The 15,397-nt window shown below is 41.9% G+C and overlaps 1 protein-coding gene across 38 annotated transcripts in view; it reads right to left on the minus strand.

Moving 5' to 3' along the window:
• Positions 1-15,397, minus strand: part of TENM3 (teneurin transmembrane protein 3) — a 651,969-nt gene that overhangs the window by 352,948 nt on the left and 283,624 nt on the right. For 9 of the 38 annotated variants that reach the window (XM_078366226.1, XM_035292591.3, XM_078366223.1 and 6 more), the window contains exon 1: positions 3,745-3,822. The exons of 17 other annotated variants lie outside the window; for them this stretch is intronic. The gene's annotated coding sequence lies outside the window, so the exon portion shown is untranslated. Of the gene's footprint in view, positions 1-3,397; positions 3,823-4,425; positions 4,759-15,397 lie in introns of those variants that run through there. 12 more of the 38 variants (XM_078366225.1, XM_078366224.1, XM_078366220.1 and 9 more) reach the window with 3 other exon arrangements.

Genomic DNA, 15,397 nt, shown 5'->3' on the forward strand with positions numbered 1-15,397 from the left:
CTCCAACAAGTTATACAAATTTTATTTATTTCATATTATCTATTGCTAGAGGTATCTGTAATACCAAACTGATAAATCTAAGTGTAATAAATTTCTAACATAAAATGTCTCTTTTAGAATAAAGAAATAAATATTATTTGAGCTTAAAAATAGTCAATGTTTAAGGATATGGAATCATTTCAAATGATTATAGCCAAAATAGCACTTATCATTTGTAACTTAAAATCCATATTTACATGATTTAGATTTGTCTAGATCAAACTGATGTAGCAAAAATTTCGCTAATGATCCTTATATCTGAACCTTTGGGAACCCTCCTGCTCCTCTCTCTTCCTCTAGTAGCCTTTATCTTTTCACTCCTCTCTTTCTGCCCAGAAATTCTGCACCTTGTATTTGTGGCTGCAGTTGTATTAGCTAAGGACCAGGCCACCGAAGATCTAACCATTTGACCGTAACTACTTAAAAGTTCTGGTCTAACTCCCCCCATCCCCCACCAAAAAAAAAACAATCTGAAAAGAAAACATTTGCTCCTAATAATTTATATTTATTTACTTTCTTCACTAAACCACTCTATCTCCTTCATGGTACCACTCTGACAACATTCAAACATCCTTAAGGAAGAATATTCTATTTCTCAAGTGTTAGGGGCTAGCACTCATATCTATGGTGAGACGGAATAATTACAGCCATCCTTTAATGTAAACTACATATCTTTATGGGTGCATGTATACATACAGATTTCCACAGAGTAAGAAATCCATAATAAAGCATTAATATATCATATTAGTGTAAAATTTAAACTTTCTTTAAATGAGGAAAAGTTACTATAAAATAAGTCATTTGAATAAAAATTCTAAAAAAATATACTGTCCTGTATTGAGCATTTACATCTGGATTGCTAGAAAGGTGGCTTGTTAAAAATCTTCATTCACAATTGTTTAAAGTAAAGCCTACCAAACAAAATAAATTATAAAGAACTGATGTTCCAAAGCCCAGACTCTTAATTGCTGATCAGAGCTGAAAACAGATCTTTTTTCTCCACTAATTGAGTGAGTCTTGTTAAATCTTTTGAAATGAACTTTAGAAAATGCAAGAATACAGCTCAGAACAGGTTCTTTAATTTGGGTCATTTTCTGTTACTTGCAGTAGTGACGGGTGCTTAGCAACGCTGTTCTGGTGGCCCTTTTAAGGAAATGAATACCTGAAATACAGCATTTTAATCTATTTTACAGCATTAATTATCATGATCACTGTATTTAGACAGTGCCTCCTTCGCTACTTGCCTACATTATGAAAGAAAGGAGTCCCGTGAAGAATTGAATGCATTCTTCCAGATGACAGAAGAGCCTGTGCACCCCCTTCACCAAGTAAAAATATGTAGGAACATGAAAACTAACAGTAAAGAGAAGTCACAAAAACCTTTAGTTTAAATGTTTAGACAAAGATATTACTCTGAAAATCAGTGTGCAGACATCAGAAGAGTCCATGCTAAGTCGCTTTTCTTTTTCTAAATCTTCGAGAAGAATTAAATTCTATTATGTCCCACGCTAGGCCACTGCTGTCTAAGAAACGTGACGCAACAGCCAAAATGTAGTATGATTTTATTTGGTAGTTAAAATCTGCTCAATACTTTAAATATATATCTTTTTTATAAAAGAGGGGTTTTAAATGAGAAATAAAAACAAGAATATCATTTGAATTGTGGCCACGTTATTCCCTTCCTATCTATTATAAAATGCTGCGATGATAAACTGTTAGGAAGGCAAGGAAACAAGGTAAAATGCAGGGCTACCAAGTAGTTTCTAAGAAATCAAACTGCCATTTCATACTCTGTAAATACATCCATTCACGTCTTATTAATGACCAATAGAACAGGTTAAGAAACTGGTCACTAAAAACATTTGGAATACGCCTTTCTATCTTTTCCTGATGTCAACTGTCATTGTTAAAAGTACAACTCTTTTAACTTTTTCCTCATAATTAAACAATTCTTTTAGGTATCACGTCCTGAAGAAGGAAGGTGCCGTTCTTCTACAGCACTATTCTTCTCTATCTTCACAGCTAATAAGAGATCAAGTGACTCCCTCTTTGTCTAGAATGTACCCTAATTTCAGTCTTTTATAGCCAATTTTTTAAAGCCTTTTGACGCTCAGGCTCTAAAGATGAGAAAGGAACCAGGTGAACCACCTGCAATCATATTTTTTTAAGTTTCAGTTGATCAGTTAATGTATAATCACCACCTCTTTAAATTAAACATACTTTATAGCAATCTCAAATTCATCGTCACATTGTGTAAATCACAGTATAAAATGAGAAAACACCAATATTTCTCAAGTCTTTTAACCTCTTACAGCAAATGGCCTCTGCTTGGAGTTTGGTGTTTTGAACATTGCAGTTGCATTTTAATACCTTGGAGTCCGCTGGAAACAAACAGACAAACAGAATGTGGGGTACAGACCAGTACATGCTACACTAAAATATTCAACTCAGAGGGAGGTTTAAGTTAGCTGATTTCTAAAATGCCTTTTCTGGGTATTTTCAATCCTTTATTAAGGACTATTTTAACAATTAGCACACAGGAGTCTCTGGATGGCTCTCAGAAACATTTAAAACCAGAGAACAAAAGGTTTATTTTAAAAATGAAAACCTTGGCTTGTACAACTCCAGACGTGAATCTGCTTTCAATTACTGAAAGTATTTCCACTTTAGTGGAAGGGGATCAAATCTTCAACTACACCATCTTAAGGCACTGAATTTAATTATATTAGGCTTTCAGAAGACAGAATGACTTTGTGACACAGGCACATATAGCTGTATATATCATTCATAAGATATTCCAGAGAGACAGAGACGCCAGTACGGGAGGGAGAAAATGTGACTTTCTCATTCCCAGAGCTGCCACAGATCTTTGTTTTGCTTTATTGAAATACACACATCAATGGCAAGTGCTCTTTACTTTAATAGACACAGCACAAGTTTTTCCAAGCCATGGCCTGCAAGGAAGCACAAGTGCAAAGTTGAATTTCTCGGAGAGACTGCTCTATCAAAGCTGACAAAAATCACACACCACGTATTTCGGAGGCAAAAGACTGCTCTTTTAATGAGCAAGCTTATTTTGTACCTTTTCCCCCATTAAGCAATTAGTATGATGGATTTTAGTTAATGGAACCAAAGGGCTGATTAATTTAAGCTCAATGACGATTTCTGCACATTTCAGACATAAATTATCCAAAATCACTATGGCTAAGACTGGCTCCCAACGAATTCGCAAAAGTCACCGACTGCAGGCAAAAAGGCAGCTCTACCTCACGGATTAGGACAGTACACTACTCATAAAAAAAAAATCCATCTAATTAAAAATACCGGGAACAAAAGACTCCATTCTCCCCGCGGCTACCTGCACCACTCCGGGTGACGAAGAGTCATCGAGAAAGTTCAGCCTCCATCTCTTCGAAATCCTTAAATGTGGTCCCTCAGGGGTTAAAAAGCCACCTCATCTCAGATGCGAACGTTGCCTCCGCACCGATTCAAACCCGCGCCGAGCCTCCTCCCATTCCGACACCACCGGGGAGGAGAGCGGAGCCACCGGCCCCGGAGCGGAGCGCAGCAGCAGCAGCAGCCGCCGCCGCCGTGGTCCCCGGGGCGAGCGAGCGACCCTGCCGCGCGGGGAGCCTCACCGGGAGCCGCGCTCCGCCAGCCCGCCCCAGGCCGCCGCCGCCTCCGCCTCCGCCGCCGCTCACCCACCTTGCCGCGGCGCGCCCTCGCTGTGGCCTTGCGGAGCCGAGCCCGGCGCTGCCAAGTTGCCTGGGTCTGGAGCGGATCGTGTTACAGCGCCTGGCTCCGGGCTCGGGCTGCGCGCGGCGGCCAGACATGATAGGCTGAGGCTCCTCTGTTTACACCCGGCCGCCGAGGGGGCGGCGCGCCACTTAACCCCTTCGCGCCGGGCCGCCGCCGCCGCCGCCGCCCGCCCCGCGCCCCGCGCTCCCCCCACCCCCCGGGCCGCCGCCTAACCCCCTCGCGCCGCTCCACACACGCAGGCCGGGGCCTGTGAGCAGCCGGGCCCCCAGCGAAGGCGGGGAAACTGCACTGAGAACCGGCTCCCGGCACGCTCCGAAGACCCCGCGGGGCGGCAACCTCCCTCCACACACGCACGCTCCGAGCGGCCCCGGGCAGCGGCCGTGCTCTCCGGCGCAGCTTCGCGGGCGGCTGTCGCTCCCGCCACAGAACTGTTCTCCGGCGGCGCTCACGGCCCGTGCCCGCAAACGCATCTGTCTCCCAACCCGGGAACGGATCCCGACCCCTGCTCCGCCACCATCCCTGCGTCCCGCATCCGAGGTGTCGCCTTCACCCACACGCCCCACGTCCCCGCGAAACTCGGGCCTCCCGCTCGCGGACGCGCTGCCTGCGAGGCGGGCCCGGCGATACCTCGAGGGCAGCAGGGGTCGACGCCGGGGCCCCGAGCCTGGAGCCCGCGGGGCGTCCGCAGCGAGGGTGTGGGTGTCGCTCGTGAACGCGGCAGGGACCGGCTCAGCCAGCGCTCGCCCCTCGGCCTCGGCCGCCGCCTCTCCGCCACTTTCTCGGCCCCTGGAAGGACCGGCCCGTGGCGAGGGCAGCTCTGCGCCCCCGTCCCCGCAGCAGTCGCGGACCCCTCTTAACGCTGACGAGTCAGTGTCGCGACCCGGGAAGAGAAGACGGTCCCTCGGGGCTGAGGGCATGTGTGCAAGTGGCCCAAGCCACTCTGCATGATGTGCCAGGGCTGGACAGCCCGGATCCGTAATGGCTAATGTGGTGTCCTAACGAGCTTTACTTTTAAATAAAATACTTAAATATTGCGGCACTTAGATTTTTATTTAAAAAATTGTCTTTTTTTCCCCACCAGATCCACTATTACCGTTATTTTTGCATTGCCTCCGGTCCAATGTGTCTCCTTTTAATTTCTCTTTCTTCTAGAACATTCCATCCCTCCAGCCTCTTCCTCCATTAAACTGATCATTTAATGACTGAATGTTCCTGAATTTTTAGATTCACCGGGGCTTTCTTCCAATCCCTCCAAACCTCTCAAGTATTTTTATAAAGAAACAAGAAAGAAAACAAGCACTTTACATCGCAATACCAATATCACTCAACTTATCTTTATCAGCTCTCATTCCGTATTTTAACTACCTTCTAAATACAGACTCAACCCAAAAAATTAATACTTTAAGAAAGGAAGGATCGTGTTCTTTTCATTTATCAATAAGGTCAGCAGATTGCACTTAGGATTTCTCTCTTCCCCCACCCTCTTTCCTCCAGTGAAGACAAAATGCTTTCCTCATTCCCATGATTCAACAATAACAGTAATTTCTTTATCTTCTTGAGCATGTTACCTGCACCTTGACTTTTGTCGCTTTTTATACCCAATGCTACAGGAATGTGAATACAGCTGTTCTACCTCTTTGTAGATACTTTTCTTTCTCATTTTCCATGACGTCTAAGACATCCATCCTCATACATGGAAATATCTGATACCGCTCAAGGTTTAAGCAGCCTCTACACCGTAGTGTTCTTTTCTATCACTAACGCTGGCTCTTCTAAAATCGTGCTCACAAGCACACTCTATTACAACATCATAACCAGCCTGTCTGTTCCTCCATTAATGATCAATATATTCACCTTTTAATTGGGACACTATGAAGATATCATAGAAATTATTTAAACACAAGGCAGTTATTTAAAATTTAGACATTCCTTTGACACTGTATAAATTTTGAAGTTATCTCAGGGTTTTGAAATTCTTTCTCTTTAGTAAAATTGGGTCAAAAAAATAGAACAATAGGTATGTTGTTGGGCACTGCAAGACTTCTAAGCTCTTAGGCAAATATCTTCCTTAAGTCATAATGTTTTGAAAAGGATCATTTCACAAATCAGTGCTATGCATGTGTCTTCTGGGGGGGTGCTGGGGGATAACCTGAAGTAATTGCAAATAAACACCATATAACTAGGGCAGAAGAAGTTGTTCAATTGGAATCTTCGAATAATTAAATAGGCAGAACATTTTACAGTTAAAACTTCTCAGGAGGCCGGTCGCAGTGGCTCATGCTTCTAATCCCTGCACTTTGGGAGACTGTGGTGGGTGGACCGCTTGAGCCCAGGAGTTCAAGACTAACCTGAGCAATATAGGGAGACTCTGTCACTTAAAAAAATAATAATAAAGTGGTAGGACCTGGGGGCTTGTCTATCCTTTCAAAATGTGCTCCTTGATTTTTGAAACCACAAGTTAGCAGATCTGGACTTGGACTAGCACGTTCAAATGCACATTAATGGAAGAATGAAAGACTTTAAGATCTTAAATAAATCATTGTTTGGGTCAAGATGAATCTCAAGATGACTGATACTTTGGCAAGCTCATTACCCCAGTTGAATGCTATGGGGATTGGTAGCATTTATTAAAATTTCCATTTAGAAGGCGAATTAGATACAAATATCACATACAGGTTAGGCAACATTTTATATTGGACTGTACTGGAATATTCTACATGTATATCTAGTTCCAACTTTTCTGAATACAAAACTATGTATTTCCAAATTAGACAAAGATAGTATCCCTTGAGAATAATCAAGGATTTATACTGAAGGAGCTGAGCAGTAGCAGTAGCAGCCCATGGGGCAGAGGCAGAGGAAGAGACATGGTTTTAAACAATTTCTATTGCTGAAAGTGAAGGATGGTTTCCACATACACCTTCCCAAGAAAAGATACACAGTTTTGTGGACAACCCCATCCATACATCAAATCAGTGCCATCTTTTTAAATACAGGAGTCCACAGAAGAGTTCCACAGACACGTAATAAGGCCCACGTTCAACTTCTATTTTCTTCTACTATAGTTTGCCATATTGATGATGTCAGGGGTAATTAGCATTACGGATACTGCCTTTTATAATTTAGGCAATTCTTGTCTAAGATCTGCGGAAGTCCCCAGAGTTCCATGAGCAGACACTATCAAATATGTTGAATTATGTGGCTATTTTATGTTGTGAATGAGTAACCACATGGAATCATACTTGCAGTATTAAATGAGTTTTACTTAAAACTGAATTCAGTTCTTTAGGCATAAAAGCCTAATGACTGGATACCACAAGGAAGATTTTTAAAAATGCATGAAACAAATCAAAGCAAATTGTATTACGAAAAAAAAAAGTCCACAAATGAGCTGTTACTTGAAACTGGCACCAATTTAGCTTCATATTAAGAGTGCTTTTGACCTCTCTCTGCTTAAGCCAAAAACCTTGAAGAAAAATCAAACTGTAACCGACACTGAGATTATTACCTTTCCCGATAATTATTAAGCACAAAATCCATATTATCACAGGTGCTGATACAAAATCAAAATCAAACACTCATAGCTATACTAACCGTGTGATTATGATTCAAGCTAACACTAAGCACTTCATTTTATGACTGGTAGTTGATACATAACAATTTGTACTTCATTCTCTAATCACATATGAGAAGGGTAATATCATCCCATTTTACAGATGAGGAACTGGAGCTTACAGAATGATTCAACATATTTGATAGTGTCTGCTCATGGAGAACTGTGGGGAATTCCGCAGATCTTAGACAAGAATTGCCTAAATTATAACCATGTGCCCATACAGTTTTTTTTGCTCTTGCTACCCAGGCTGGAGTGCAGTGGCTCGATCTCAGCTCACTGCAATCTCTGCCTCCTGGGTTCAAGTGAATCTCCTGCCTCAGCCTCCCGAGTAGCTGTGACTACAGGCCCGCACCACCACACCCAGCTAATTTTTGTATTTTTAGTAGAGACGGGGTTTCATCATGTTGGCCAAGATGGTCTCCATCTCCTGACCTTGTGATCCGCCCACCTTGGCCTCCCAAAGTGCTGCAGGCGTGAGCCACCGAGCCTGGTCCCTTTTTTTTGGTGGGGTGGGAAAGAGTCTTGCACTGTTGCCCAGGCTGGAGTGCAGTGGTGCGATCTCAGCTCACTGCAACCTCCGCCTCCTGTGTTCAAGCGATTATCCTGCCTCAGCCTCCCAAGTAGCTGGGATTACAGGCGCCTATCACTACGCCGAGCTAATTTTTTAGTAGACACAGGGTTTAACCATGTTGGCTGGGCTGGTCTCAAACTCCCGACCTCGCAATTCACCCACCTCGGCCTCCCAAAGTGCTGGGATTACAGGTATGAGCCAACACACCCGGCCTACATGTGTGTGTATGTGTGTGTGTGACACACACACACATTTTGAGATGGAGTCTCGCTCTGTTGCCCAGGCTGGAGTGTAGTGGCATGATCGTGGCTCACTGCAACCTCCACCTCCGGGGTTCAAGCAATTCTCCTGCCTCAGCCTCCTGAGTAGCTGGGATTACAGGCATGTGCCACCATGCCTAGCTAATTTTGTAGTTTCACCATGTCGGTTAGGCTGGTCTCAAACTCCTAACCTCAGATAATCAGCCCGCCTCAGCCTCCCAAAGTGCTGGGACTACAGGCATGAGCCACCTCGCCTGGCCAATATATACATTTAAAACTATATCAAAGAAACTGTTACCAAAATGATAGCACACTGACATCAACTGGTAATAATACTTGTAAGTTAGTTAGATCCTGCGAATAAAATTGTAGATGTTATCTTACATTTTGCCAACTGTTATTCTGTCGGTAGCACATAACTTTATAACAGCTATGTGGACTCTGACATAAAGCTATAAGCTTACATAAAACTATATTTAAAATCACAGGTCTTTTCTCCAATCAAGTTCAATTATCATTTACATTGGAACAGAAATAAAGGTTTGAAAACAAAGTCTTGTAATAAAGGCCAATTTATAATTTTTCACAGATGTCTACAGTAAATCTAAAAGGCTAGTATAATAGCTAGGAGATTCTTTCTTTGATTTATCCTACGGAAAAATCCACCTACAATAGGCATATTTATTTCACAATAATAAATGACCCACATCTGAAATCATTTCTAAAGGTAAGTTCTCTTCTTTACTTTTAAAGGTGTTTAAATTATTTCACTCCCCAAAAATCAAATGCTCTGTGGAATGTGATACGTAATGAAGACTCAGGACTCTTTCTTTAGATATCCAGTCATGTCCACTGCATACCAAGAGCAATGGTCCTTAATTTTGCCCTAATTCAGATGACCTTGGCAAGCACCTACTGGCTCCTCTACAGCCTGGGCAGGCAGGGAGGAGGAGGAAGCAGGATCTAGGTGTGTGGAATGAGGTCTGGAATCCAGGCAGGGGGCAATCAAGCAATGCACTGTATGCAAAAGACTTAGTGAGCTTCAGCCCTGTCCTGGCAACTATCCAAGGTGGAGGGAAGGGGGTGAGGCAGGGGCATCATTTCTACCTGGTGGTGAGAGCAGGAGAGGGGCAGGAGGGCAGAGCTTCAAGAGAAATCCAGATGGCCAGAAAGAGTTAGCTGGGGCTAGGGATGCCAGGAACTGAGTACATAGCAAGAGGTGAGGGTCCAGCCCAAGTCAAGCCACCAGGTGTCCAAAGCAATGCTAGAAGACAATCTGTAGTACACGGAAGTATATGGAAGCTGAGTTTTATCAGTAACCTCCATGACTAGGGAAGGACAGGAGTAGCCAAGCTAGAGAGGGAGTGCTGCTTATCCCCGCAGAGAGATTAATTCCTAGGCCCACCCAGGGATGGCAGTATTTGCCTATGCTTGGCAACTTATTGGGGTTCACCTGATACCCCAAAACTTTTAGGCTTTGGTAATTGGAGTACATTTTGGGGAGTAGTTTGAATGTATTCTTTGGCAGTCCAAGATAAAGAAATGGAAATGTGATTAACAAAAATGATTGAATTATTTTTAATTATGAAGCAAATTCTTCCATCTGGACCATTTGTTTCCAACCATCATTCCAGTCACTTATTCCCAAAACACTTGTGTTGGTTCTCAGGCCGGTGTGGTGGCTCATGCCTGTAATCCCAGCACTTTGGAAGGCTGAGATGAAAGATCACTTGAGTCTAGGAGTTCAAGACCAGCCTGGGCAACATGGCAAAACTGTATCTCTACAGAAAATTAGTTGCATGTGTGGTGCATGCCTGTGGTCCCAGGTAGTCTGGAGGCTGAGGCAGGAGAATCACTTGAGCCTCAAAGGCAGAGGTTGCAGTGAGCCGTGATCATGCACTGCACTCCAGCCTGGGTGGCAGAGCAAGATTCTGTCTCAAAAACAAACAAACAAAATCAGACCAGCATTTTTGTTTGAATGTCAAAAAGCTGGGCAGTCTACCTTTGAAATTAAATGTATTACTGTAAGTATTTTGTTTTGTTCGTTTAGACATCAAGAACTATTCATTGGTAACTAGCGCAGTGCTGTGGTCAGACAGGTAGTTATCCACAGCGGCAATAGGTATGCTTAGGCCAAATCCTTTATGCAGTGGAAAAAACATAGAAATCACACAAACTTTCATATTAACCTTTTACAGTTTACAATATCAACCACTTCTAAAGAATCCGTATGTATTAAGATATTTTTGCAAACAGTTTATTTAACATATCTTTTTGGACAAATCTAGATAATAATGTATTAATTTCAGGTGTTTTCATGATATAGTCATATAGAATGTGCTTTTCCAGATTTTTTGGCTTTGTGAACATGATTTATGAGTATGAACAAATATTTCTGCATCACTGTGGATAGAAGTATATGCTCGATATCTGTGCATTTTAGCTGACCAGTTTCTGCTTGCTCATAACTTGGCTTAGAAGTCAGTTCTTCCATTTAGCTTTGCGAGAGTCACCAAGGATAGTTTATGGGTCCCTCTTCTGCATTCCCATTCAACTCTGTAAATATCCCCTTCTTACCTTCATACTACATTCTGCTCCCTGTGTACCTGTCTGCAGCTCCTTCCAAACCATGCACATATGAGCACAGGGACCATTTTTTTGCTGATTTCTTAATATTTGGCATCGTGTCTTGCACAAAAAAGACACTAAATAAATGCTGGTTTGGGGATGAGTGGATAGATGGATGGATGAATGTATGAATCAGTGAAAATGAAGAATCCAGACTTTTAAAAAACTGCTTGCTAATTAAAATGATTCTTTCCTATGTATTTATCACACTATTCCATAATTACTGTTTTTTTTCTCTTTCGGTCTATCTGTCTGTGACTCTCTCACATATTCCTAACCTAACGTAAACTTCTGGAGAACAGAGGCTGTGACCTAATGGCATCTAGCACCATTGAAAGTTGAAGGTTGTTATTTTAGAAAAAAAATCCATAAATATACTTTTTCTTTATAAAAATTACAGGATGATAAAACTGAATATAAACTTAATACATGATCTAATTTGGTGATAGCCTCCCAGATCTGGCTTAGATATAATCCAATCTAAATGACGCCACACACATATTAATTTATTTGGTTAAAAGAAAGTGCTACCATGCCAAACCCATTCCAAGTAATATGTTACAATGTTTTACATTGTTTACTGAGGGCAATTCTGTTTTGAGAGTCTCTAACATAAGCAGAAAAGATAACTAGGGGGCACTGGGCTTAATACCCGGATGATGAAATAACATGTACAACAAACCCCCCATGACACGTGTTATTATGTAACAAACCTTCACATGTACACCCAAACCTGAAATAAAAGTTAACAAATAATCTCTAAAGCCACAATTTATCCTCAATGCTTTCACACAGTCTTCTGCAGAAGTGAGGAGCAGCTGATACCCATTTTCTCAATAAGGACCCTTCATATACTTAATTATAATTATTCTCAAATCTTCCCTTAAAATCCATATTGTCAGGCTAAACTCATTATTATTATTACTGCCCTTTCCTCCTGGGTCTGTTTTTCGTCTCTTTCATCATCTTAAAGGCTCTTCTCTGAACTTCCTCTGTAGAACTAGGGGCAGAGGTAGATAAGAACCACCACTTCTGAGTCATAGGCTCTAGATCTAGATATGTAGGCCCAGGAAGAGAAGAAAGACCTATGATAAGACAAATGGCTTAGAGAAAGGGCATGAAGTAAAGTGAGCATTGCTTTGGCTATCTGTATTTAAAGGTGCCCACCAGGAGTTTGGAACTGAAAGGAGGGGTTTCGTTCTGTAATGTAGATTTACTAACCCAGTTCCATAACAGTGATACTTAACGACTCTCATAAGCCTCTACTCTAGATGAGATTTCAGAAGCAATGAGTACATGAAGGCAGCAATGAGCCGAGCTTGAATCTTGGTGGATGCTTAGGGGGCACGAAAGAGGATGTTCACCCGCTGGGGAGACAGGAGACACCGCCCGGGGAAGTTGAGGAAAATCTAGTGTAAAACAACGAAGCAGCCCCGAGGAGAAACTTCAAGAATTGGGGAAGGGAACGGGGTGGGTGATGGTTAACAAAGATACATGTTACAGATTAATAATTCTAATGATTAAAGAAAACGTCTTGAAATTGGCAGGAAGAAGCAATTTTCAATCTGAAGGAGAATAATTCCAGCAGAATAATGGGGTGAACGTCAGATGAAATGGGTATTGAAAACCAAGTGGAGTGGGGAAACGGAGACCGCTAGTTTACACACCAGTTTTTTTCCATAAAGCTTGTAGGTTTGAATTCCCCTCACATCTATTGAATGCCTATTATGTGCCTGAAACACCTTAGGTTCTTTCACATGAAATGCCTTGTTTAATCCTCACAGGACACAACTAGATTAAAACTAAACTAGAAAACTGTATTTCTATTATTTAACACCCTGTAGGGAAAAATATACAAATTCTTTTAGGCAAATTTCTACCTAGCGTCTGTCTTGGTTTGTAAAAAGCCAGTGTGCTTAGGGTCTTGCTAGGGGCAACTTCAGCAACTTAAGGGAAATCATACAAACATACACAGTGAGTCATATAAGAGAAGAAGAGAGTTCTCTAAAAAGAGGAGAGAAGAGAAAGTGCAAAGCAGGTAGAGTCTGGGGCTGTCAGGTAAGGAAAACTCAGTTACTATCTAATCCTGGGGCTTTCAGAGTCACAGTGATAGCAAACTTCACAGCTGTCTCTGTACAGAGGGAATCGAGTCTTGAAAAAGGTCTGGAGTCACTGAAAGGCAAAATAAGGACATCTATTAATTGATGCTGAGCAAGTTAAACATAACTCCTGAGGCCATGGCAAACTAAAGCTCTTGGCCACAAAGGCAAGTGTCCACATGTAGATTTTGACACCAGACTATCCAGATGTTTCAGAGCCTGTCTTCCTTGGTGGCCATTTGACTGAAACAGAAACTACTGTAAAAATATGTAGAACTATGTTATTTTTGGCCAAAGGCCTTTGCAGGATTTTCAACAAAAGGTTTGTACAATGTGATCATTCAAATAAATTTTAAAAATTAAGGCAGAACAAGTTGGAGTATTTTAGAATTAATTTCATAATATTACTCATTAGATCAATATATCACTATGTCACCTTAACTACAGAGTCTATGATAGCTTCAGTCCAGATGATATAAGCAGCCAGCATTAAGTACAAAAGTTCTCAAAGTCAGATACAAGTGCATGTGGAATAATTACATCTTTTTTGGTTGTATTCTATGGTGGTTGTTGGATAAATTTACCTTCAAAGAATTTCTGGCAGGGTTTCATAAGGATGGTTAGAATGTGGAATTTTCTAACTGGAATAAAAATAGTTAGGTCAGTTTGTGATTAACAGCAATTTATGATTAGTGAGAAATTCCTTGAGTTATTTCTAGGCATCTATGTCATTGAAAAAAGAGCTTATTCTGTTGCTTGGTGATTATTTGTACCAACTTTAATAAAAACATGTAGCATCAGAAAAACACATGGCTAAAACTCAGACAAGCAGGTATCTTTTTATGCTTTAGATACTTAAATAAGCATCACTGCAACTGATGATAAAAATGAACTCACTGTAAGGTAAAATAATTTAAAAGAAACAAAATAAGATTAAATAGTTTGCACATTGAAGGAGCAAAGAAACATCATAGCTCACCCGTCAGGAATTTCTCTACTTCTCTATGAATTCTACAGAAATCAGGAAACCTGGGTTCAGGATATGGTTCTTCTGACCAGCTGTGTAACCTTGGTAACTTTTAAATTATCTGTCTCATTTTTTTCCCTCTAAAAATAAATCTCTCAGATCATGTGCATCCTTTAAATGGCCATCCAGGGGTGTCCTCCAGTTTCTATACTGTTTTAGGATAATAGTTTTCAGTGGCTTTATTTATTTAGAGACAGGGTTTCGCTCTGTTGCTCAGGCTGGAGTGCTTTGGTGCAATCTCAGGTCACTGCAACCTCTGTCTCCTGGGCTCAAGCGAACCTCCCATCTCAGCCTCCTGACTAGCTGGGACTATAGGCGCCAGCCAGGCTATTTTAGTTTTTATTTTATTTTTTTTAGACAGAGCCTCACTCTGTGCTCTTGTCATCCAGGCTGGAGTGCAGTGGCACAATCTTGGCTCACTGCAACCTCCAACTCCTGGGTTCAAGCAATTCCCCTGCCTCAGCCTCCCAAGTAGTTGGGATTACAGGTGCCTGCCACCATGCCCGGCTAATTTTTTTGTGTTTTTATAGAGACAGGCTTTCAGAATGATGGCCAGGCTGGTTTCTAACTCCTGACTTCAAGTGAAGTACCCACTTGGCCTCCCAATGTGTTGGGATGGCAGGCGTGAGCCACTGCACCTAGCCAGTCATCCAGATATTTTTTGTATTTTTGTAGAGATAAGGTTTAGTCACGTTGCCCAGGCTGATCTTGAACTCCTGGGCTCAAGGGCTTCTCCTCCCTCTGCATCCTGAAGTAGGTGTGAGCTACCATGGCTGGACTCAGTTGCTGTATTTTTAAATTCATTCATTTTCTTAAGGTTTTTGATTTTCCAACCTGGTTTATCAACCTCTTGAGTTTGTTGCCTGTCTATCCACTGTAAATTTACAGATCAAGCTTTGGTTTGTTTATTTTGAAGAATGAATTAAAGAAGCTCACTCAGCCATTCCCAAATGTTAACTTCTTAATGCAGCTCTGATTTAGGGAACAGCTATTTTTGTCTTTATGCTACTTCATATGTTAATGTTCCATTAAGATAGTAGGCACATTTCAATGCATTTAAGAGGTGAGAGGTTCCTTCCTTCATGAGAATAGCACTGGTGCATTCTTAGAGGGATAAAGTTGGGGAGGAGACGGAGTTTCTTTCTTGTTGCCCAGGCTGGAGTGCAATGGTGCGGTCTCGGCTCACTGCAATCTCCACCTCTTGGGTTCAAGTGATTCTCCTGCCTCAGCATCCTTAGTAGCTGGGATTACAGGTGTCCAGGACCAAGCCCGGCTATTTTTTGTATTTTTAGTAGAGATGGGGTTTCACCATGTTGGCCAGGATGTTCTCAACCTCTTGACCTTGTGATCTGCCTGCCTCAGCCTCCCAAAGTGCTGGGATTACAGGCATGAGCCACC

Source organism: Callithrix jacchus, chromosome 3 (genome assembly GCF_049354715.1).
Source record: "Callithrix jacchus isolate 240 chromosome 3, calJac240_pri, whole genome shotgun sequence".
NCBI lineage: Eukaryota > Metazoa > Chordata > Mammalia > Primates > Cebidae > Callithrix > Callithrix jacchus.